General features: G+C 48.6%; 4 long non-coding RNA genes across 4 annotated transcripts; all 4 read left to right on the top strand.

The window, feature by feature from the left end:
• Positions 1-1,413: 1,413 nt before the first annotated feature.
• LOC135416764 (uncharacterized) lies at positions 1,414-4,221 on the top strand. Its single transcript, XR_010431709.1, has 3 exons — positions 1,414-1,796; positions 2,754-3,044; positions 3,808-4,221. It is a non-coding gene; the product is annotated as an uncharacterized LOC135416764 (long non-coding RNA).
• A 1,254-nt stretch (positions 4,222-5,475) lies between these two features.
• On the top strand, positions 5,476-10,707 carry LOC135416763 (uncharacterized). Its single transcript, XR_010431708.1, has 3 exons — positions 5,476-5,618; positions 7,148-7,441; positions 10,506-10,707. It is a non-coding gene; the product is annotated as an uncharacterized LOC135416763 (long non-coding RNA).
• Positions 10,708-14,425: 3,718 nt separating this feature from the next.
• Positions 14,426-17,825, top strand: LOC135416761 (uncharacterized). Its single transcript, XR_010431706.1, has 2 exons — positions 14,426-14,733; positions 17,729-17,825. It is a non-coding gene; the product is annotated as an uncharacterized LOC135416761 (long non-coding RNA).
• A 176-nt stretch (positions 17,826-18,001) lies between these two features.
• On the top strand, positions 18,002-19,871 carry LOC135416762 (uncharacterized). The gene is made up of 3 exons (XR_010431707.1): positions 18,002-18,309; positions 18,885-18,975; positions 19,742-19,871. It is a non-coding gene; the product is annotated as an uncharacterized LOC135416762 (long non-coding RNA).
• Positions 19,872-20,904: the final 1,033 nt, after the last annotated feature.

Here is a 20,904-nt window from a genome sequence, read left to right as displayed (position 1 = left end):
GTTTTTCAAGCCCTGTACAGAAACTGCCAGTTCCAGTCCCAGAAGTCCACCCAATGAAGATTCCTCCCAGACCAAAGGTACCACCAAACAAAGCTCTTGCTGCCCATGGAGTGACCACGCTGACCCATGAAGTGCACCAGAAAGCCAAGTTTCTAGGCTTTCTGTCCTGTGAATAAGAGGGTTTTTTTGGTTTTTTGAGCCCTGTACAGAAACTGCCAGTTCCAGTCTCAGAAGTCCACAGAGATGAAGATTCCTCCCAGACCAAAGGTACCACCAAACAAAGCTCTTGCTGCCCATGGAGTGACCACCCTTACCAACCAAGTGCACCAGAAAGCCAAAGCTTCCAGGCTTTCTGTCCTGTGAAGGAGCGTTTTTTTTTGTTTTTTAAGCCCTGTACAGAAACTGCCAGTTCCAGTCCCAGAAGTCCACCCAGATGAAGATTCCTCCCAGACCAAAGGTACCACCAAACAAAGCTCTTGCTGCCCATGGAGTGACCACGCTGACCCATGAAGTGCACCAGAAAGCCAAGTTTCTAGGCTTTCTGTCCTGTGAATAAGAGGGTTTTTTTGGTTTTTTGAGCCCTGTACAGAAACTGCCAGTTCCAGTCTCAGAAGTCCACAGAGATGAAGATTCCTCCCAGACCAAAGGTACCACCAAACAAAGCTCTTGCTGCCCATGGAGTGACCACGCTTTCCAACCAAGTGCACCAGAAAGCCAAAGCTTCCAGGCTTTCTTTCCTGTGAAGGAGCGTTTTTTTTTGTTTTTTCTGAGGCCTGCACTGGAACTGCGAGTCCTACACCCAAAAATTCCACACAGATGAAGATTCCTCCTAGTGCGAAGGTACCACCAAAAAATCTCTTGCTGCCCATTGAGTGCCGAGGCTGACCCACCAAGTGTAGCAGAAAGCCAAAGCTTCCAGGCTTTCATTGCTGTGAAGAAACTGGTTTTTTTGGTTTTTTGAGCCCTGCACTGAAACTGCCAGTTTGAGTCCTAGAAGTCCACCCAGATGAAGATTCCTCCCCGATGAAAGGTACCAGCAAAAAAGCTCTTGCTGGTAATGGAGTGACCATGCTGACCCACCAAGTGCACCAGAAAGGCAAAGCTTCCAGGCTTTCTGTCCTGTGAAGAAAGGTGTTTTTTTTTGTTTTTTGAGCCCTGCACTGAAACTGACGGTTCGAGTCCCAGAAGTCCACCCAGATGAAGATTCCTCCCAGACCAAAGGTACCACCAAAAAAGCTCTTGCTGCCCATGGAGTTCCCCGGCTGGCCCGCCAAATGCACCAGAAAGCCAAAGCTTCCAGGCTTTCTGTCCAGCCAATAAGCATTTTTTTTTTTTGGTTTTTTGAGGCCTGCACTGAAACTGCGAGTCCTACTCCCAAAAATTCCACACAGATGAAGATTCCTCCTAGAGTGAAGGTATCACCAAAAAAGCTTTTGCTGCCCATGTAGTGCCGAGGCTGACCCACCAAGTGCACCAGAAAGCCAAAGCTTCCAGGCTTTCTGTCCTGTCAAGAAACTGGTTTTTTTGGTTTTTTGAGCCCTGCACTGAAACTGCCAGTTTGAGTCCTAGAAGTCCACCCAGATGAAGATTCCTCCCCGATGAAAGGTACCAGCAAAAAAGCTCTTGCTGCCCATGGAGTGACCATGCTGACCCACCAAGTGCACCAGAAAGGCAAAGCTTCCAGGCTTTCTGTCCTGTGAAGAAAGGTGTTTTTTTTTGTTTTTTGAGCCCTGCACTGAATCTTACGGTTCGAGTCCCAGAAGTCCACCCAGATGAAGATTCCTCCCAGACCAAAGGTACCACCAAAAAAGCTCTTGCTGCCCATGGAGTTACCAGGCTGGCCCGCCAAGTGCACCAGAAAGCCAAAGCTTCCAGGCTTTCTGTCCAGCCAATAAGCATTTTTTTTTTTTGGTTTTTTGAGTCCTGCACTGAAACTGCCAGTTCCAGCCCCAGAAGTCCACAGAGATGATGATTGCTTCCAGACCAAAGGTACCACCAAACAAAGCTCTTGCTGCCCATGGAGTGACCATGCTTACCAACCAAGTGCACCTGAAAACCAAAGCTTCCAGGCTTTCTTTCCTGTCAAGAAGCGGGTTTTTTTTGTTTTTTGAGCCCTGCACTGAAACTGCGTGTCCTACTCCAAAAAATTGCACACAGATGAAGATTCCTCCTAGAGCGAAGGTACCACCAAAAAAGCTTTTGCTGCCCATGGAGTGACCACGCTGACCCACCAAGTGCACCAGAAAGCCAAAGCTTCCAGGCTTTCTTTCCTGTGAAGGAGCGTTTTTTTTGGTTTTTTGAGCCCTGTACAGAAACTGCCAGTTCCAGTCCCAGAAGTCCACCCAGATGAAGATTCCTCCCAGACCAAAGGTACCACCAAACAAAGCTCTTGCTGCCCTTGGAGTGACCACGCTGACCCATGAAGTGCACCAGAAAGCCAAGTTTCCAGGCTTTCTGTCCTGTGAATAAGAGGGTTTTTTTGGTTTTTTGAGCCCTGTACAGAAACTGCCAGTTCCAGTCTCAGAAGTCCAAAGAGATGAAGATTCCTCCCAGACCAAAGGTACCACCAAACAAAACTCTTGCTGCCCATGGAGTGACCACCCTTACGAACCAAGTGCACCAGAAAGCCAAAGCTTCCAGGCTTTCTTTCCTGTGAAGGAGCGTTTTTTTTTGTTTTTTCTGAGGCCTGCACTGGAACTGCGAGTCCTACACCCAAAAATTCCACACAAATGAAGATTCCTCCTAGTGCGAAGGTACCACCAAAAAAGCTCTTGCTGCCCATTGAGTGCCGAGGCTGACCCACCAAGTGCACCAGAAAGCCAAAGCTTCCAGGCTTTCTTTCCTGTGAAGAAACTGGTTTTTTTTGGTTTTTTGAGGCCTGCACTGAAACTGCCAGTTCGAGTCCCAGAAGTCCACCCAGCTGAAGATTCCTCCCAGACCAAGGGTGCCACACCAGAAATCTCCTGCTGGCGAGGGAGTTCCCAGGCTGGCCCGCCAAGTGCACCAGAAAGCCAAAGCTTCCAGGCTTTCTGTCCTGCCAATAAGTGGTTTTTTTTGGTTTTTTGAGCCCTGTACAGAAACTGCCAGTTCCAGTCCCAGAAGTCCACAGAGATGAAGATTCCTCCCAGACCAAAGGTACCACCAAACAAAGCTCTTGCTGCCCTTGGAGTGACCACCCTTACCAACCAAGTGCACCAGAAAGCCAAAGCTTCCAGGCTTTCTTTCCTGTCAAGAAGCGGGTTTTTTTTGTTTTTTGAGCCCTGCACTGAAACTGCGTGTCCTACTCCAAAAAATTGCACACAGATGAAGATTCCTCCTAGAGCGAAGGTACCACCAAACAAAGCTCTTGCTGCCCATGGAGTGACCACGCTGACCCATGAAGTGCACCAGAAAGCCAAGTTTCTAGGCTTTCTGTCCTGTGAATAAGAGGGTTTTTTTGGTTTTTTGAGCCCTGTACAGAAACTGCCAGTTCCAGTCTCAGAAGTCCACAGAGATGAAGATTCCTCCCAGACCAAAGGTACCACCAAACAAAGCTCTTGCTGCCCATGGAGTGACCACGCTTTCCAACCAAGTGCACCAGAAAACCAAAGCTTCCAGGCTTTCTTTCCTGTGAAGGAGCGTTTTTTTTTGTTTTTTCTGAGGCCTGCACTGGAACTGCGAGTCCTACACCCAAAAATTCCACACAGATGAAGATTCCTCCTAGTGCGAAGGTACCACCAAAAAAGCTCTTGCTGCCCATTGAGTGCCGAGGCTGACCCACCAAGTGTAGCAGAAAGCCAAAGCTTCCAGGCTTTCATTGCTGTGAAGAAACTGGTTTTTTTGGTTTTTTGAGCCCTGCACTGAAACTGCCAGTTTGAGTCCTAGAAGTCCACCCAGATGAAGATTCCTCCCCGATGAAAGGTACCAGCAAAAAAGCTCTTGCTGCCCATGGAGTGACCATGCTGACCCACCAAGTGCACCAGAAAGGCAAAGCTTCCAGGCTTTCTGTCCTGTGAAGAAAGGTGTTTTTTTTTGTTTTTTGAGCCCTGCACTGAATCTTACGGTTCGAGTCCCAGAAGTCCACCCAGATGAAGATTCCTCCCAGACCAAAGGTACCACCAAAAAAGCTCTTGCTGCCCATGGAGTTACCAGGCTGGCCCGCCAAGTGCACCAGAAAGCCAAAGCTTCCAGGCTTTCTGTCCAGCCAATAAGCATTTTTTTTTTTTGGTTTTTTGAGTCCTGCACTGAAACTGCCAGTTCCAGCCCCAGAAGTCCACAGAGATGAAGATTGCTTCCAGACCAAAGGTACCACCAAACAAAGCTCTTGCTGCCCATGGAGTGACCATGCTTACCAACCAAGTGCACCTGAAAACCAAAGCTTCCAGGCTTTCTTTCCTGTCAAGAAGCGGGTTTTTTTTGTTTTTTGAGCCCTGCACTGAAACTGCGTGTCCTACTCCAAAAAATTGCACACAGATGAAGATTCCTCCTAGAGCGAAGGTACCACCAAAAAAGCTTTTGCTGCCCATGGAGTGACCACGCTGACCCACCAAGTGCACCAGAAAGCCAAAGCTTCCAGGCTTTCTTTCCTGTGAAGGAGCGTTTTTTTTGGTTTTTTGAGCCCTGTACAGAAACTGCCAGTTCCAGTCCCAGAAGTCCACCCAGATGAAGATTCCTCCCAGACCAAAGGTACCACCAAACAAAGCTCTTGCTGCCCTTGGAGTGACCACCCTTACCAACCAAGTGCACCAGAAAGCCAAAGCTTCCAGGCTTTCTGTCCTGTGAAGGAGCGTTTTTTTTTGTTTTTTAAGCCCTGTACAGAAACTGCCAGTTCCAGTCCCAGAAGTCCACCCAGATGAAGATTCCTCCCAGACCAAAGGTACCACCAAACAAAGCTCTTGCTGCCCATGGAGTGACCACGCTGACCCATGAAGTGCACCAGAAAGCCAAGTTTCTAGGCTTTCTGTCCTGTGAATAAGAGGGTTTTTTTGGTTTTTTGAGCCCTGTACAGAAACTGCCAGTTCCAGTCTCAGAAGTCCACAGAGATGAAGATTCCTCCCAGACCAAAGGTACCACCAAACAAAGCTCTTGCTGCCCATGGAGTGACCACGCTTTCCAACCAAGTGCACCAGAAAGCCAAAGCTTCCAGGCTTTCTTTCCTGTGAAGGAGCGTTTTTTTTTGTTTTTTCTGAGGCTGCACTGGAACTGCGAGTCCTACACCCAAAAATTCCACACAGATGAAGATTCCTCCTAGTGCGAAGGTACCACCAAAAATCTCTTGCTGCCCATTGAGTGCCGAGGCTGACCCACCAAGTGTAGCAGAAAGCCAAAGCTTCCAGGCTTTCATTGCTGTGAAGAAACTGGTTTTTTTGGTTTTTTGAGCCCTGCACTGAAACTGCCAGTTTGAGTCCTAGAAGTCCACCCAGATGAAGATTCCTCCCCGATGAAAGGTACCAGCAAAAAAGCTCTTGCTGGTAATGGAGTGACCATGCTGACCCACCAAGTGCACCAGAAAGGCAAAGCTTCCAGGCTTTCTGTCCTGTGAAGAAAGGTGTTTTTTTTTTGTTTTTTGAGCCCTGCACTGAAACTGACGGTTCGAGTCCCAGAAGTCCACCCAGATGAAGATTCCTCCCAGACCAAAGGTACCACCAAAAAAGCTCTTGCTGCCCATGGAGTTCCCCGCTGGCCCGCCAAATGCACCAGAAAGCCAAAGCTTCCAGCTTTCTGTCCAGCCAATAAGCATTTTTTTTTTTTGGTTTTTTGAGGCCTGCACTGAAACTGCGAGTCCTACTCCCAAAAATTCCACACAGATGAAGATTCCTCCTAGAGTGAAGGTATCACCAAAAAAGCTTTTGCTGCCCATGTAGTGCCGAGGCTGACCCACCAAGTGCACCAGAAAGCCAAAAGCTTCCAGGCTTTCTGTCCTGTCAAGAAACTGGTTTTTTTGGTTTTTTGAGCCCTGCACTGAAACTGCCAGTTTGAGTCCTAGAAGTCCACCCAGATGAAGATTCCTCCCCGATGAAAGGTACCAGCAAAAAAGCTCTTGCTGCCATGGAGTGACCATGCTGACCCACCAAGTGCACCAGAAAGGCAAAGCTTCCAGGCTTTCTGTCCTGTGAAGAAAGGTGTTTTTTTTTGTTTTTTGAGCCCTGCACTGAATCTTACGGTTCGAGTCCCAGAAGTCCACCCAGATGAAGATTTCCTCCCAGACCAAAGGTACCACCAAAAAAGCTCTTGCTGCCCATGGAGTTACCAGGCTGGCCGCCAAGTGCACCAGAAAGCCAAAGCTTCCAGGCTTTCTGTCCAGCCAATAAGCATTTTTTTTTTTTGGTTTTTTGAGTCCTGCACTGAAACTGCCAGTTCCAGCCCAGAAGTCCACAGAGATGATGATTGCTTCCAGACCAAAGGTACCACCAAACAAAGCTCTTGCTGCCCATGGAGTGACCATGCTTACCAACCAAGTGCACCTGAAAACCAAAGCTTCCAGGCTTTCTTTCCTGTCAAGAAGCGGGTTTTTTTTGTTTTTTGAGCCCTGCACTGAAACTGCGTGTCCTACTCCAAAAAATTGCACACAGATGAAGATTCCTCCTAGAGCGAAGGTACCACCAAAAAAGCTTTTGCTGCCCATGGAGTGACCACGCTGACCCACCAAGTGCACCAGAAAGCCAAAGCTTCCAGGCTTTCTTTCCTGTGAAGGAGCGTTTTTTTTGGTTTTTTGAGCCCTGTACAGAAACTGCCAGTTCCAGTCCCAGAAGTCCACCCAGATGAAGATTCCTCCCAGACCAAAGGTACCACCAAACAAAGCTCTTGCTGCCCTTGGAGTGACCACGCTGACCCATGAAGTGCACCAGAAAGCCAAGTTTCCAGGCTTTCTGTCCTGTGAATAAGAGGGTTTTTTTGGTTTTTTGAGCCCTGTACAGAAACTGCCAGTTCCAGTCTCAGAAGTCCAAAGAGATGAAGATTCCTCCCAGACCAAAGGTACCACCAAACAAAACTCTTGCTGCCCATGGAGTGACCACCCTTACGAACCAAGTGCACCAGAAAGCCAAAGCTTCCAGGCTTTCTTTCCTGTGAAGGAGCGTTTTTTTTTGTTTTTTCTGAGGCCTGCACTGGAACTGCGAGTCCTACACCCAAAAATTCCACACAAATGAAGATTCCTCCTAGTGCGAAGGTACCACCAAAAAAGCTCTTGCTGCCCATTGAGTGCCGAGGCTGACCCACCAAGTGCACCAGAAAGCCAAAGCTTCCAGGCTTTCTTTCCTGTGAAGAAACTGGTTTTTTTTGGTTTTTTGAGGCCTGCACTGAAACTGCCAGTTCGAGTCCCAGAAGTCCACCCAGCTGAAGATTCCTCCCAGACCAAGGGTGCCACACCAGAAATCTCCTGCTGGCGAGGGAGTTCCCAGGCTGGCCCGCCAAGTGCACCAGAAAGCCAAAGCTTCCAGGCTTTCTGTCCTGCCAATAAGTGGTTTTTTTTGGTTTTTTGAGCCCTGTACAGAAACTGCCAGTTCCAGTCCCAGAAGTCCACAGAGATGAAGATTGCTCCCATAGTGAAGGTACCACCAAACAAAGCTCTTGCTGCCCTTGGAGTGACCACCCTTACCAACCAAGTGCACCAGAAAGCCAGAGCTTCCAAGCTTTCTTTCCTGTGAAGAAGCGTTTTTTTTTTTTGTTTTTTGAGGCCTGCACTGAAACTGCCAGTTCGAGTCCCGGAAGTCCACCCAGATGAAGATTCCTCCCAGACCAAAGGTGCCACACCAGAAATCTGCTGCTGGCCATGGAGTTCCCAGGCTGACCCATGAAGTGCACCAGAAAGCCAAAGGTTCCAGGCTTTCTGTCCTGTCAAGAAGCGTGTTTTTTTTGTTTTTTGAACCCTGCATTGAAACTGCGAGTCCTACTCCGAAAAATTGCACACAGATGAAGATTCCTCCTAGAGCGAAGGTACCACCAAAAAAGCATTTGCTGCCCATGGAGTGACCACGCTGACCCACCAAGTGCACCAGAAAACCAAAGCTTCCAGGCTTTCTTTCCTGTGAAGGAGCGTTTTTTTTGGTTTTTTGAGCCCTGTACAGAAACTGCCAGTTCCAGTCCCAGAAGTCCACCCAGATGAAGATTCCTCCCATAGCGAAGGTACCACCAAACAAAGCTCTTGCTGCCCATGGAGTGACCACGCTGACCCATGAAGTGCACCAGAAAGCCAAGTTTCCAGGCTTTCTGTCCTGTGAAGAAACTGGTTTTTTTGGTTTTTTGAACCCTGTACAGAAACTGCCAGTTCCAGTCTCAGAAGTCCACAGAGATGAAGATTCCTCCCAGACCAAAGGTACCACCAAACAAAGCTCTTGCTGCCCATGGAGTGACCGCCCTTACCAACCAAGTGCACCAGAAAGCCAAAGCTTCCAGGCTTTCTTTCCTGTGAAGGAGCGTTTTTTTTTGGTTTTTTTTGAGGCCTGCACTGGAACTGCGAGTCCTACACCCAAAAATTCCACCCAGATGAAGATTCCTCCTAGTGCGAAGGTACCACCAAAAAAGCTCTTGCTGCCCATTGAGTGCCGAGGCTGACCCACCAAGTGCACCAGAAAGCCAAAGCTTCCAGGCTTTCATTGCTGTGAAGAAACTGGTTTTTTTGGTTTTTTGAGCCCTGCACTGAAACTGCCAGTTTGAGTCCTAGAAGTCCACCCAGATGAAGATTCCTCCCCGATGAAAGGTACCAGCAAAAAAGCTCTTGCTGCCCATGGAGTGACCATGCTGACCCACCAAGTGCACCAGAAAGGCAAAGCTTCCAGGCTTTCTGTCCTGTGAAGAAAGGTGTTTTTTTTTGTTTTTTGAGCCCTGCACTGAATCTTACGGTTCGAGTCCCAGAAGTCCACCCAGATGAAGATTCCTCCCAGACCAAAGGTACCACCAAAAAAGCTCTTGCTGCCCATGGAGTTCCCAGGCTGGCCCGCCAAGTGCACCAGAAAGCCAAAGCTTCCAGGCTTTCTGTCCAGCCAATAAGCATTTTTTTTTTTTGGTTTTTTGAGTCCTGCACTGAAACTGCCAGTTCCAGCCCCAGAAGTCCACAGAGATGAAGATTGCTTCCAGACCAAAGGTACCACCAAACAAAGCTCTTGCTGCCCATGGAGTGACCACGCTTACCAACCAAGTGCACCTGAAAACCAAAGCTTCCAGGCTTTCTCTCCTGTCAAGAAGAGGGTTTTTTTTGTTTTTTGAGGCCTGCACTGAAACTGCCAGTTCCAGTCCCAGAAGTCCACCCAGATGAAGATTCCTCCCAGACCAAAGGTGCCACACCAGAAATCTCCTGCTGGCCATGGAGTTCCCAGGCTGGCCCACCAAGTGCACCAGAAAGCCAAAGGTTTCAGGCTTTCTGTCCTGCCAATAAGTGGGTTTTTTTTTTTTGGTTTTTTGAGGCCTGCACTGAAACTGCGAGTCCTACTCCCAAAAATTCCACACAGATGAAGATTCCTCCTAGAGTGAAGGTATCACCAAAAAAGCTTTTGCTGCCCATGGAGTGCCGAGGCTGACCCACCAAGTGCACCAGAAAGTCAAAGCTTCCAGGCTTTCTGTCCTGTCAAGAAACTGTTGGTTTTGGTTTTTTGAGCCCTGAACTGAAACTGCCAGTTCGAGTCCCAGAAGTCCACCCAGATGAAGATTCCTCCCAGACCAAAGGTGCCACACCAGAAATCTCCTGCTGGCCAGGGAGTTCCCAGGCTGGCCCGCCAAGTGCACCGGAAAGCCAAAGCTTCCAGGCTTTCTGTCCTGCCAATAAGTGGGGGTTTTTTTTTGGTTTTTTGAGCCCTGTACAGAAACTGCCAGTTCCAGTCCCAGAAGTCCACAGAGATGAAGATTGCTCCCATAGTGAAGGTACCACCAAACAAAGCTCTTGCTGCCCATGGAGTGACCACCCTTACCAACCAAGTGCACCAGAAAGCCAAAGCTTCCAGGCTTTCTTTCCTGTCAAGAAGAGGTTTTTTTTTTTTTGGAGCCCTGCACTGAAACTGCGAGTCCTACTCGGAAAAATTGCACACAGATGAAGATTCCTCCTAGAGCGAAGGTACCACCAAAAAAGCTTTTGCTGCCCATGGAGTGACCACGCTGACCCATGAAGTGCACCAGAAAGCCAAGGTTCCAGGCTTTCTTTCCTGTGAAGAAGAGTTTTTTTTTGGTTTTTTTAGCCCTGTACAGAAACTGCCAGTTCCAGTCCCCGAAGTCCACCCAGATGTAGATTCCTCCCATAGCAAAGGTACCACCAAACAAAGTTCTTGCTGCCCATGGAGTGACCACGCTGACCCATGAAGTGCACCAGAAAGCCAAGTTTCCAGGCTTTCTGTCCTGTGAAGAAAGGTGTTTTTTTTGGTTTTTTGAGCCCTGTACAGAAACTGCCAGTTCCAGTCTCAGAAGTCCACAGAGATGAAGATTCCTCCCAGACCAAAGGTACCACCAAACAAAGCTCTTGCTGCCCATGGAGTGACCACCCTTACCAACCAAGTGCACCAGAAAGCCAAAGCTTCCAGGCTTTCTTTCCTGTCAAGAAGAGGGTTTTTTTGTTTTTTGAGCCCTGCACTGAAACTGCCAGTTCCAGTCCCAGAAGTCCACCCAGATGAAGATTCCTCCCAGACCAAAGGTGCCACACCAGAAATCTGCTGCTGGCCATGGAGTTCCCAGGCTGACCCATGAAGTGCACCAGAAAGCCAAAGGTTCCAGGCTTTCTGTCCTGCGAATAAGTGTTTTGTTTTTTTTTTTGGTTTTTCGAGGCCTGCACTGAAACTGCGAGTCCTACTCCCAAAAATTCCACACACATGAAAATTCCTCCCAGATGAAAGGTACCAGCAAAAAAGCTCTTGCTGCCCATGGAGTGCCGAGGCTGACCCACCAAGTGCACCAGAAAACCAAAGCTTCCAGGCTTTCTTTCCTGTGAAGAAACTGTTTCTTTTGGTTTTTTGAGGCCTGCACTGAAACTGCCAGTTCGAGTCCCAGAAGTCCACCCAGCTGAAGATTCCTCCCAGACCAAAGGTGCCACACCAGAAATCTCCTGCTGGCCATGGAGTTCCCAGGCTGGCCCGCCAAGTGCACCAGAAAGCCAAAGCTTCCAGGCTTTCTGTCCTGCCAATAAGTGTTTTTTTTTGGTTTTTTGAGCCCTTTACAGAAACTGCCAGTTCCAGTCCCAGAAGTCCACAGAGATGAAGATTGCTCCCATAGCGAAGGTACCACCAAACAAAGCTCTTGCTGCCCTTGGAGTGACCACCCTTACCAACCAAGTGCACCAGAAAGCCAGAGCTTCCAAGCTTTCTTTCCTGTGAAGAAGCGTTTTTTTTTTTTTTGTTTTTTGAGGCCTGCACTGAAACTGCCAGTTCCAGTCCCAGAAGTCCACCCAGATGAAGATTCCTCCCAGACCAAAGGTGCCACACCAGAAATCTGCTGCTGGCCATGGAGTTCCCAGGCTGACCCATGAAGTGCACCAGAAAGCCAAAGGTTCCAGGCTTTCTGTCCTGTCAAGAAGCGTCTTTTTTTTGTTTTTTGAGCCCTGCACTGAAACTGCGAGTCCTACTCGGAAAAATTGCACACAGATGAAGATTCCTCCTAGAGCGAAGGTACCACCAAAAAAGCTCTTGCTGCCCATGGAGTGACCACCCTTACCAACCAAGTGCACCAGAAAGCCAAAGCTTCCAGGCTTTCTGTCCTGTGAAGGAGCGTTTTTTTTGGTTTTTTGAGCCCTGTACAGAAACTGCCAGTTCCAGTCCCAGAAGTCCACCCAGATGAAGATTCCTCCCATAGCGAAGGTACCACCAAACAAAGCTCTTGCTGCCCATGGAGTGACCACGCTGACCCATGAAGTGCACCAGAAAGCCAAGTTTCCAGGCTTTCTGTCCTGTGAATAAGAGGGTTTTTTTGGTTTTTTGAGCCCTGTACAGAAACTGCCAGTTCCAGTCTCAGAAGTCCACAGAGATGAAGATTCCTCCCAGACCAAAGGTACCACCAAACAAAGCTCTTGCTGCCCATGGAGTGACCACCCTTACCAACCAAGTGCACCAGAAAGCCAAAGCTTCCAGGCTTTCTTTCCTGTGAAGGAGCATTTTTTTTTGGTTTTTTTTGAGGCCTGCACTGGAACTGCGAGTCCTACACCCAAAAATTCCACCCAGATGAAGATTCCTCCTAGTGCGAAGGTACCACCAAAAAAGCTCTTGCTGCCCATTGAGTGCCGAGGCTGACCCACCAAGTGCACCAGAAAGCCAAAGCTTCCAGGCTTTCATTGCTGTGAAGAAACTGGTTTTTTTGGTTTTTTGAGCCCTCCACTGAAACTGCCAGTTTGAGTCCTAGAAGTCCACCCAGATGAAGATTCCTCCCCGATGAAAGGTACCAGCAAAAAAGCTCTTGCTGCCCATGGAGTGACCATGCTGACCCACCAAGTGCACCAGAAAGGCAAAGCTTCCAGGCTTTCTGTCCTGTGAAGAAAGGTGTTTTTTTTTGTTTTTTGAGCCCTGCACTGAATCTTACGGTTCGAGTCCCAGAAGTCCACCCAGATGAAGATTCCTCCCAGACCAAAGGTACGACCAAAAAAGCTCTTGCTGCCCATGGAGTTCCCAGGCTGGCCCGCCAAGTGCACCAGAAAGCCAAAGCTTCCAGGCTTTCTGTCCAGCCAATAAGCATTTTTTTTTTTTGGTTTTTTGAGTCCTGCACTGAAACTGCCAGTTCCAGCCCCAGAAGTCCACAGAGATGAAGATTGCTTCCAGACCAAAGGTACCACCAAACAAAGCTCTTGCTGCCCATGGAGTGACCACGCTTACCAACCAAGTGCACCTGAAAACCAAAGCTTCCAGGCTTTCTCTCCTGTCAAGAAGAGGGTTTTTTTTGTTTTTTGAGGCCTGCACTGAAACTGCCAGTTCCAGTCCCAGAAGTCCACCCAGATGAAGATTCCTCCCAGACCAAAGGTGCCACACCAGAAATCTCCTGCTGGCCATGGAGTTCCCAGGCTGGCCCACCAAGTGCACCAGAAAGCCAAAGGTTTCAGGCTTTCTGTCCTGCCAATAAGTGGTTTTTTTTTTTTTGGTTTTTTGAGGCCTGCACTGAAACTGCGAGTCCTACTCCCAAAAATTCCACACAGATGAAGATTCCTCCTAGAGTGAAGGTATCACCAAAAAAGCTTTTGCTGCCCATGTAGTGCCGAGGCTGACCCACCAAGTGCACCAGAAAGGCAAAGCTTCCAGGCTTTCTTTCCTGTCAAGAAACTGTTGGTTTTGGTTTTTTGAGCCCTGAACTGAAACTGCCAGTTCGAGTCCCAGAAGTCCACCCAGATGAAGATTCCTCCCAGACCAAAGGTGCCACACCAGAAATCTCCTGCTGGCCAGGGAGTTCCCAGGCTGGCCCACCAAGTGCACCGGAAAGCCAAAGCTTCCAGGCTTTCTGTCCTGCCAATAAGTGGGGTTTTTTTTTTGGTTTTTTGAGCCCTGTACAGAAACTGCCAGTTCCAGTCCCAGAAGTCCACAGAGATGAAGATTGCTCCCATAGTGAAGGTACCACCAAACAAAGCTCTTGCTGCCCATGGAGTGACCACCCTTACCAACCAAGTGCACCAGAAAGCCAAAGCTTCCAGGCTTTCTTTCCTGTCAAGAAGAGGTTTTTTTTTTTTTGGAGCCCTGCACTGAAACTGCGAGTCCTACACCCAAAAATTCCACACAGATGAAGATTCCTCCTAGAGCGAAGGTACCACCAAAAAAGCTTTTGCTGCCCATGGAGTGACCACGCTGACCCATGAAGTGCACCAGAAAGCCAAGGTTCCAGGCTTTCTTTCCTGTGAAGAAGAGTTTTTTTTTGGTTTTTTTAGCCCTGTACAGAAACTGCCAGTTCCAGTCCCCGAAGTCCACCCAGATGTAGATTCCTCCCATAGCAAAGGTACCACCAAACAAAGTTCTTGCTGCCCATGGAGTGACCACGCTGACCCATGAAGTGCACCAGAAAGCCAAGTTTCCAGGCTTTCTGTCCTGTGAAGAAAGGTGTTTTTTTTGGTTTTTTGAGCCCTGTACAGAAACTGCCAGTTCCAGTCTCAGAAGTCCACAGAGATGAAGATTCCTCCCAGACCAAAGGTACCACCAAACAAAGCTCTTGCTGCCCATGGAGTGACTACGCTTACCAACCAAGTGCACCAGAAAGCCAAAGCTTCCAGGCTTTCTTTCCTGTCAAGAAGAGGGTTTTTTTGTTTTTTTGAGCCCTGCACTGAAACTGCCAGTTCCAGTCCCAGAAGTCCACCCAGATGAAGATTCCTCCCAGACCAAAGGTGCCACACCAGAAATCTCCTGCTGGCCATGGAGTTCCCAGACTGACCCATGAAGTGCACCAGAAAGCCAAAGGTTCCAGGCTTTCTGTCCTGCGAATAAGTGTTTTGTTTTTTTTTTTGGTTTTTCGAGGCCTGCACTGAAACTGCGAGTCCTACTCCCAAAAATTCCACACACATGAAAATTCCTCCCAGATGAAAGGTACCAGCAAAAAAGCTCTTGCTGCCCATGGAGTGCCGAGGCTGACCCACCAAGTGCACCAGAAAACCAAAGCTTCCAGGCTTTCTTTCCTGTGAAGAAACTGTTTCTTTTGGTTTTTTGAGGCCTGCACTGAAACTGCCAGTTCGAGTCCCAGAAGTCCACCCAGCTGAAGATTCCTCCCAGACCAAAGGTGCCACACCAGAAATCTCCTGCTGGCCATGGAGTTCCCAGGCTGGCCCGCCAAGTGCACCAGAAAGCCAAAGCTTCCAGGCTTTCTGTCCTGCCAATAAGTGTTTTTTTTTGGTTTTTTGTACCACCAAACAAAGCTCTTGCTGCCCTTGGAGTGACCACCCTTACCAACCAAGTGCACCAGAAAGCCAGAGCTTCCAAGCTTTCTTTCCTGTGAAGAAGCGTTTTTTTTTTTTTTTGTTTTTTGAACCCTGCACTGAAACTGCCAGTTCGAGTCCCGGAAGTCCACCCAGATGAAGATTCCTCCCAGACCAAAGGTGCCACACCAGAAATCTGCTGCTGGCCATGGAGTTCCCAGGCTGACCCATGAAGTGCACCAGAAAGCCAAAGGTTCCAGGCTTTCTGTCCTGTCAAGAAGCGTCTTTTTTTTGTTTTTTGAGCCCTGCACTGAAACTGCGAGTCCTACTCGGAAAAATTGCACACAGATGAAGATTCCTCCTAGAGCGAAGGTACCACCAAAAAAGCTTTTGCTGCCCATGGAGTGACCATGCTGACCCACCAAGTGCACCAGAAAGCCAAAGCTTCCAGGCTTTCTTTCCTGTGAAGGAGCGTTTTTTTTGGTTTTTTGAGCCCTGTACAGAAACTGCCAGTTCGAGTCCCAGAAGTCCACCCAGATGAAGATTCCTCCCATAGCGAAGGTACCACCAAACAAAGCTCTTGCTGCCCATGGAGTGACCACGCTGACCCATGAAGTGCACCAGAAAGCCAAGTTTCCAGGCTTTCTGTCCTGTGAATAAGAGGGTTTTTTTGGTTTTTTGAGCCCTGTACAGAAACTGCCAGTTCCAGTCTCAGAAGTCCACAGAGATGAAGATTCCTCCCAGACCAAAGGTACCACCAAACAAAGCTCTTGCTGCCCATGGAGTGACCACCCTTACCAACCAAGTGCACCAGAAAGCCAAAGCTTCCAGGCTTTCTTTCCTGTGAAGGAGCATTTTTTTTTGGTTTTTTTTGAGGCCTGCACTGGAACTGCGAGTCCTACACCCAAAAATTCCACCCAGATGAAGATTCCTCCTAGTGCGAAGGTACCACCAAAAAAGCTCTTGCTGCCCATTGAGTGCCGAGGCTGACCCACCAAGTGCACCAGAAAGCCAAAGCTTCCAGGCTTTCATTGCTGTGAAGAAACTGGTTTTTTTGGTTTTTTGAGCCCTGCACTGAAACTGCCAGTTTGAGTCCTAGAAGTCCACCCAGATGAAGATTCCTCCCCGATGAAAGGTACCAGCAAAAAAGCTCTTGCTGCCCATGGAGTGACCATGCTGACCCACCAAGTGCACCAGAAAGGCAAAGCTTCCAGGCTTTCTGTCCTGTGAAGAAAGGTGTTTTTTTTTGTTTTTTGAGCCCTGCACTGAATCTTACGGTTCGAGTCCCAGAAGTCCACCCAGATGAAGATTCCTCCCAGACCAAAGGTACCACCAAAAAAGCTCTTGCTGCCCATGGAGTTCCCAGGCTGGCCCGCCAAGTGCACCAGAAAGCCAAAGCTTCCAGGCTTTCTGTCCAGCCAATAAGCATTTTTTTTTTTTGGTTTTTTGAGTCCTGCACTGAAACTGCCAGTTCCAGCCCCAGAAGTCCACAGAGATGAAGATTGCTTCCAGACCAAAGGTACCACCAAACAAAGCTCTTGCTGCCCATGGAGTGACCACGCTTACCAACCAAGTGCACCTGAAAACCAAAGCTTCCAGGCTTTCTGTCCTGTCAAGAAGAGGGTTTTTTTTGTTTTTTGAGGCCTGCACTGAAACTGCCAGTTCCAGTCCCAGAAGTCCACCCAGATGAAGATTCCTCCCAGACCAAAGGTGCCACACCAGAAATCTCCTGCTGGCCATGGAGTTCCCAGGCTGGCCCACCAAGTGCACCAGAAAGCCAAAGGTTTCAGGCTTTCTGTCCTGCAATAAGTGGGTTTTTTTTTTTTGGTTTTTTGAGGCCTGCACTGAAACTGCGAGTCCTACTCCCAAAAATTCCACACAGATGAAGATTCCTCCTAGAGTGAAGGTATCACCAAAAAAGCTTTTGCTGCCCATGGAGTGCCGAGGCTGACCCACCAAGTGCACCAGAAAGTCAAAGCTTCCAGGCTTTCTGTCCTGTCAAGAAACTGTTGGTTTTGGTTTTTTGAGCCCTGAACTGAAACTGCAGTTCGAGTCCAGAAGTCCACCCAGATGAAGATTCCTCCCAGACCAAAGGTGCCACACCAGAAATCTCCTGCTGGCCAGGGAGTTCCCAGGCTGGCCCGCCAAGTGCACCGGAAAGCCAAAGCTTCCAGGCTTTCTGTCCTGCAATAAGTGGGGTTTTTTTTTTGGTTTTTTGAGCCCTGTACAGAAACTGCCAGTTCCAGTCCCAGAGAAGTCCACAGAGATGAAGATTGCTCCCATAGTGAAGGTACCACCAAACAAAGCTCTTGCTGCCCATGGAGTGACCACCCTTACCAACCAAGTGCACCAGAAAGCCAAAGCTTCCAGGCTTTCTTTCCTGTCAAGAAGAGGTTTTTTTTTTTTTGGAGCCCTGCACTGAAACTGCGAGTCCTACTCGGAAAAATTGCACACAGATGAAGATTCCTCCTAGAGCGAAGGTACCACCAAAAAAGCTTTTGCTGCCCATGGAGTGACCACGCTGACCCATGAAGTGCACCAGAAAGCCAAGGTTCCAGGCTTTCTTTCCTGTGAAGAAGAGTTTTTTTTTGGTTTTTTTAGCCCTGTACAGAAACTGCCAGTTCCAGTCCCCGAAGTCCACCCAGATGTAGATTCCTCCCATAGCAAAGGTACCACCAAACAAAGTTCTTGCTGCCCATGGAGTGACCACGCTGACCCATGAAGTGCACCAGAAAGCCAAGTTTCCAGGCTTTCTGTCCTGTGAAGAAAGGTGTTTTTTTTGGTTTTTTGAGCCCTGTACAGAAACTGCCAGTTCCAGTCTCAGAAGTCCACAGAGATGAAGATTCCTCCCAGACCAAAGGTACCACCAAACAAAGCTCTTGCTGCCCATGGAGTGACTACGCTTACCAACCAAGTGCACCAGAAAGCCAAAGCTTCCAGGCTTTCTTTCCTGTCAAGAAGAGGGTTTTTTTGTTTTTTTGAGCCCTGCACTGAAACTGCCAGTTCCAGTCCCAGAAGTCCACCCAGATGAAGATTCCTCCCAGACCAAAGGTGCCACACCAGAAATCTCCTGCTGGCCATGGAGTTCCAGACTGACCCATGAAGTGCACCAGAAAGCCAAAGGTTCCAGGCTTTCTGTCCTGCGAATAAGTGTTTTGTTTTTTTTTTTTGGTTTTTCGAGGCCTGCACTGAAACTGCGAGTCCTACTCCCAAAAATTCCACACACATGAAAATTCCTCCCAGATGAAAGGTACCAGCAAAAAAGCTCTTGCTGCCCATGGAGTGCCGAGGCTGACCCACCAAGTGCACCAGAAAACCAAAGCTTCCAGGCTTTCTTTCCTGTGAAGAAACTGTTTCTTTTGGTTTTTTGAGGCCTGCACTGAAACTGCCAGTTCGAGTCCCAGAAGTCCACCCAGCTGAAGATTCCTCCCAGACCAAAGGTGCCACACCAGAAATCTCCTGCTGGCCATGGAGTTCCCAGGCTGGCCCGCCAAGTGCACCAGAAAGCCAAAGCTTCCAGGCTTTCTGTCCTGCCAATAAGTGTTTTTTTTGGTTTTTTGAGCCCTTTACAGAAACTGCCAGTTCCAGTCCCAGAAGTCCACAGAGATGAAGATTGCTCCCATAGCGAAGGTACCACCAAACAAAGCTCTTGCTGCCCTTGGAGTGACCACCCTTACCAACCAAGTGCACCAGAAAGCCAGAGCTTCCAAGCTTTCTTTCCTGTGAAGAAGCGTTTTTTTTTTTTTTGTTTTTTGAACCCTGCACTGAAACTGCCAGTTCGAGTCCCGGAAGTCCACCCAGATGAAGATTCCTCCCAGACCAAAGGTGCCACACCAGAAATCTGCTGCTGGCCATGGAGTTCCCAGGCTGACCCATGAAGTGCACCAGAAAGCCAAAGGTTCCAGGCTTTCTGTCCTGTCAAGACGCGTCTTTTTTTTGTTTTTTGAGCCCTGCACTGAAACTGCGAGTCCTACTCGGAAAAATTGCACACAGATGAAGATTCCTCCTAGAGCGAAGGTACCACCAAAAAAGCTTTTGCTGCCCATGGAGTGACCATGCTGACCCACCAAGTGCACCAGAAAGCCAAAGCTTCCAGGCTTTCTTTCCTGTCAAGAAGAGGGTTTTTTTTGGTTTTTTGAGCCCTGTACAGAAACTGCCAGTTCGAGTCCCAGAAGTCCACCCAGATGAAGATTCCTCCCATAGCGAAGGTACCACCAAACAAAGCTCTTGCTGCCCATGGAGTGACCACGCTGACCCATGAAGTGCACCAGAAAGCCAAGTTTCCAGCTTTCTGTCCTGTGAATAAGAGGGTTTTTTTTGGTTTTTTGAGCCCTGTACAGAAACTGCCAGTTCCAGTCTCAGAAGTCCACAGAGATGAAGATTCCTCCCAGACCAAAGGTACCACCAAACAAAGCTCTTGCTGCCCATGGAGTGACCACCCTTACCAACCAAGTGCACCAGAAAGCCAAAGCTTCCAGGCTTTCTTTCCTGTGAAGGAGCATTTTTTTTTTGGTTTTTTTTGAGGCCTGCACTGGAACTGCGAGTCCTACACCCAAAAATTCCACCCAGATGAAGATTCCTCCTAGTGCGAAGGTACCACCAAAAAAGCTCTTGCTGCCCATTGAGTGCCGAGGCTGACCCACCAAGTGCACAGAAAGCCAAAGCTTCCAGGCTTTCATTGCTGTGAAGAAACTGGTTTTTTTGGTTTTTTGAGCCCTGCACTGAAACTGCCAGTTTGAGTCCTAGAAGTCCACCCAGATGAAGATTCCTCCCCGATGAAAGGTACCAGCAAAAAGCTCTTGCTGCCCATGGAGTGACCATGCTGACCCACCAAGTGCACCAGAAAGGCAAAGCTTCCAGGCTTTCTGTCCTGTGAAGAAAGGTGTTTTTTTTTTGTTTTTTGAGCCCTGCACTGAATCTTACGGTTCGAGTCCCAGAAGTCCCACCCAGATGAAGATTCCTCCCAGACCAAAGGTACCACCAAAAAAGCTCTTGCTGCCCATGGAGTTCCCAGGCTGGCCCGCCAAGTGCACCAGAAAGCCAAAGCTTCCAGGCTTTCTGTCCAGCCAATAAGCATTTTTTTTTTTTGGTTTTTTGAGTCCTGCACTGAAACTGCCAGTTCCAGCCCCAGAAGTCCACAGAGATGAAGATTGCTTCCAGACCAAAGGTACCACCAAACAAAGCTCTTGCTGCCCATGGAGTGACCACGCTTACCAACCAAGTGCACCTGAAAACCAAAGCTTCCAAGCTTTCTGTCCTGTGAATAAGAGGGTTTTTTTGGTTTTTTGAGCCCTGTACAGAAACTGCCAGTTCCAGTCTCAGAAGTCCACCCAGATGAAGATTCCTCCCAGACCAAAGGTGCCACACCAGAAATCTCCTGCTGGCCAGGGAGTTCCCAGGCTGGCCGCCAAGTGCACCGGAAAGCCAAAGCTTCCAGGCTTTCTGTCCTGCCAATAAGTGGGTTTTTTTTTTTTGGTTTTTTTGAGCCCTGTACAGAAACTGCCAGTTCCAGTCCAGAAGTCCACAGAGATGAAGATTGCTCCCATAGTGAAGGTACCACCAAACAAAGCTCTTGCTGCCCATGGAGTGACCACCCTTACCAACCAAGTGCACCAGAAAGCCAAAGCTTCCAGGCTTTCTTTCCTGTCAAGAAGAGGTGTTTTTTTTTTTGGAGCCCTGCACTGAAACTGCGAGTCCTACACCCAAAAATTCCACACAGATGAAGATTCCTCCTAGTGCGAAGGTACCACCAAAAAAGCTTTTGCTGCCCATGGAGTGACCACGCTGACCCATGAAGTGCACCAGAAAGCCAAGGTTCCAGGCTTTCTTTCCTGTGAAGAAGAGTTTTTTTTTGGTTTTTTTAGCCCTGTACAGAAACTGCCAGTTTGAGTCCTAGAAGTCCACCAGATGAAGATTCCTCCCAGACCAAAGGTACCACCAAACAAAGCTCTTGCTGCCCATAAAGTGACCACGCTGACCCATGAAGTGCACCAGAAAGCCAAAGCTTCCAGGCTTTCTGTCCTGCCAATAAGTGGTTTTTTTTGGTTTTTTGAGCCCTGTACAGAAACTGCCAGTTCCAGTCTCAGAAGTCCACAGAGATGAAGATTCCTCCCAGACCAAAGGTACCACCAAACAAA

Source organism: Pseudopipra pipra, chromosome 6, assembly GCF_036250125.1.
Source record: "Pseudopipra pipra isolate bDixPip1 chromosome 6, bDixPip1.hap1, whole genome shotgun sequence".
In the NCBI taxonomy this organism is placed as follows: domain Eukaryota; kingdom Metazoa; phylum Chordata; class Aves; order Passeriformes; family Pipridae; genus Pseudopipra; species Pseudopipra pipra.
This window is presented reverse-complemented; position numbering and strand designations above follow the sequence as displayed.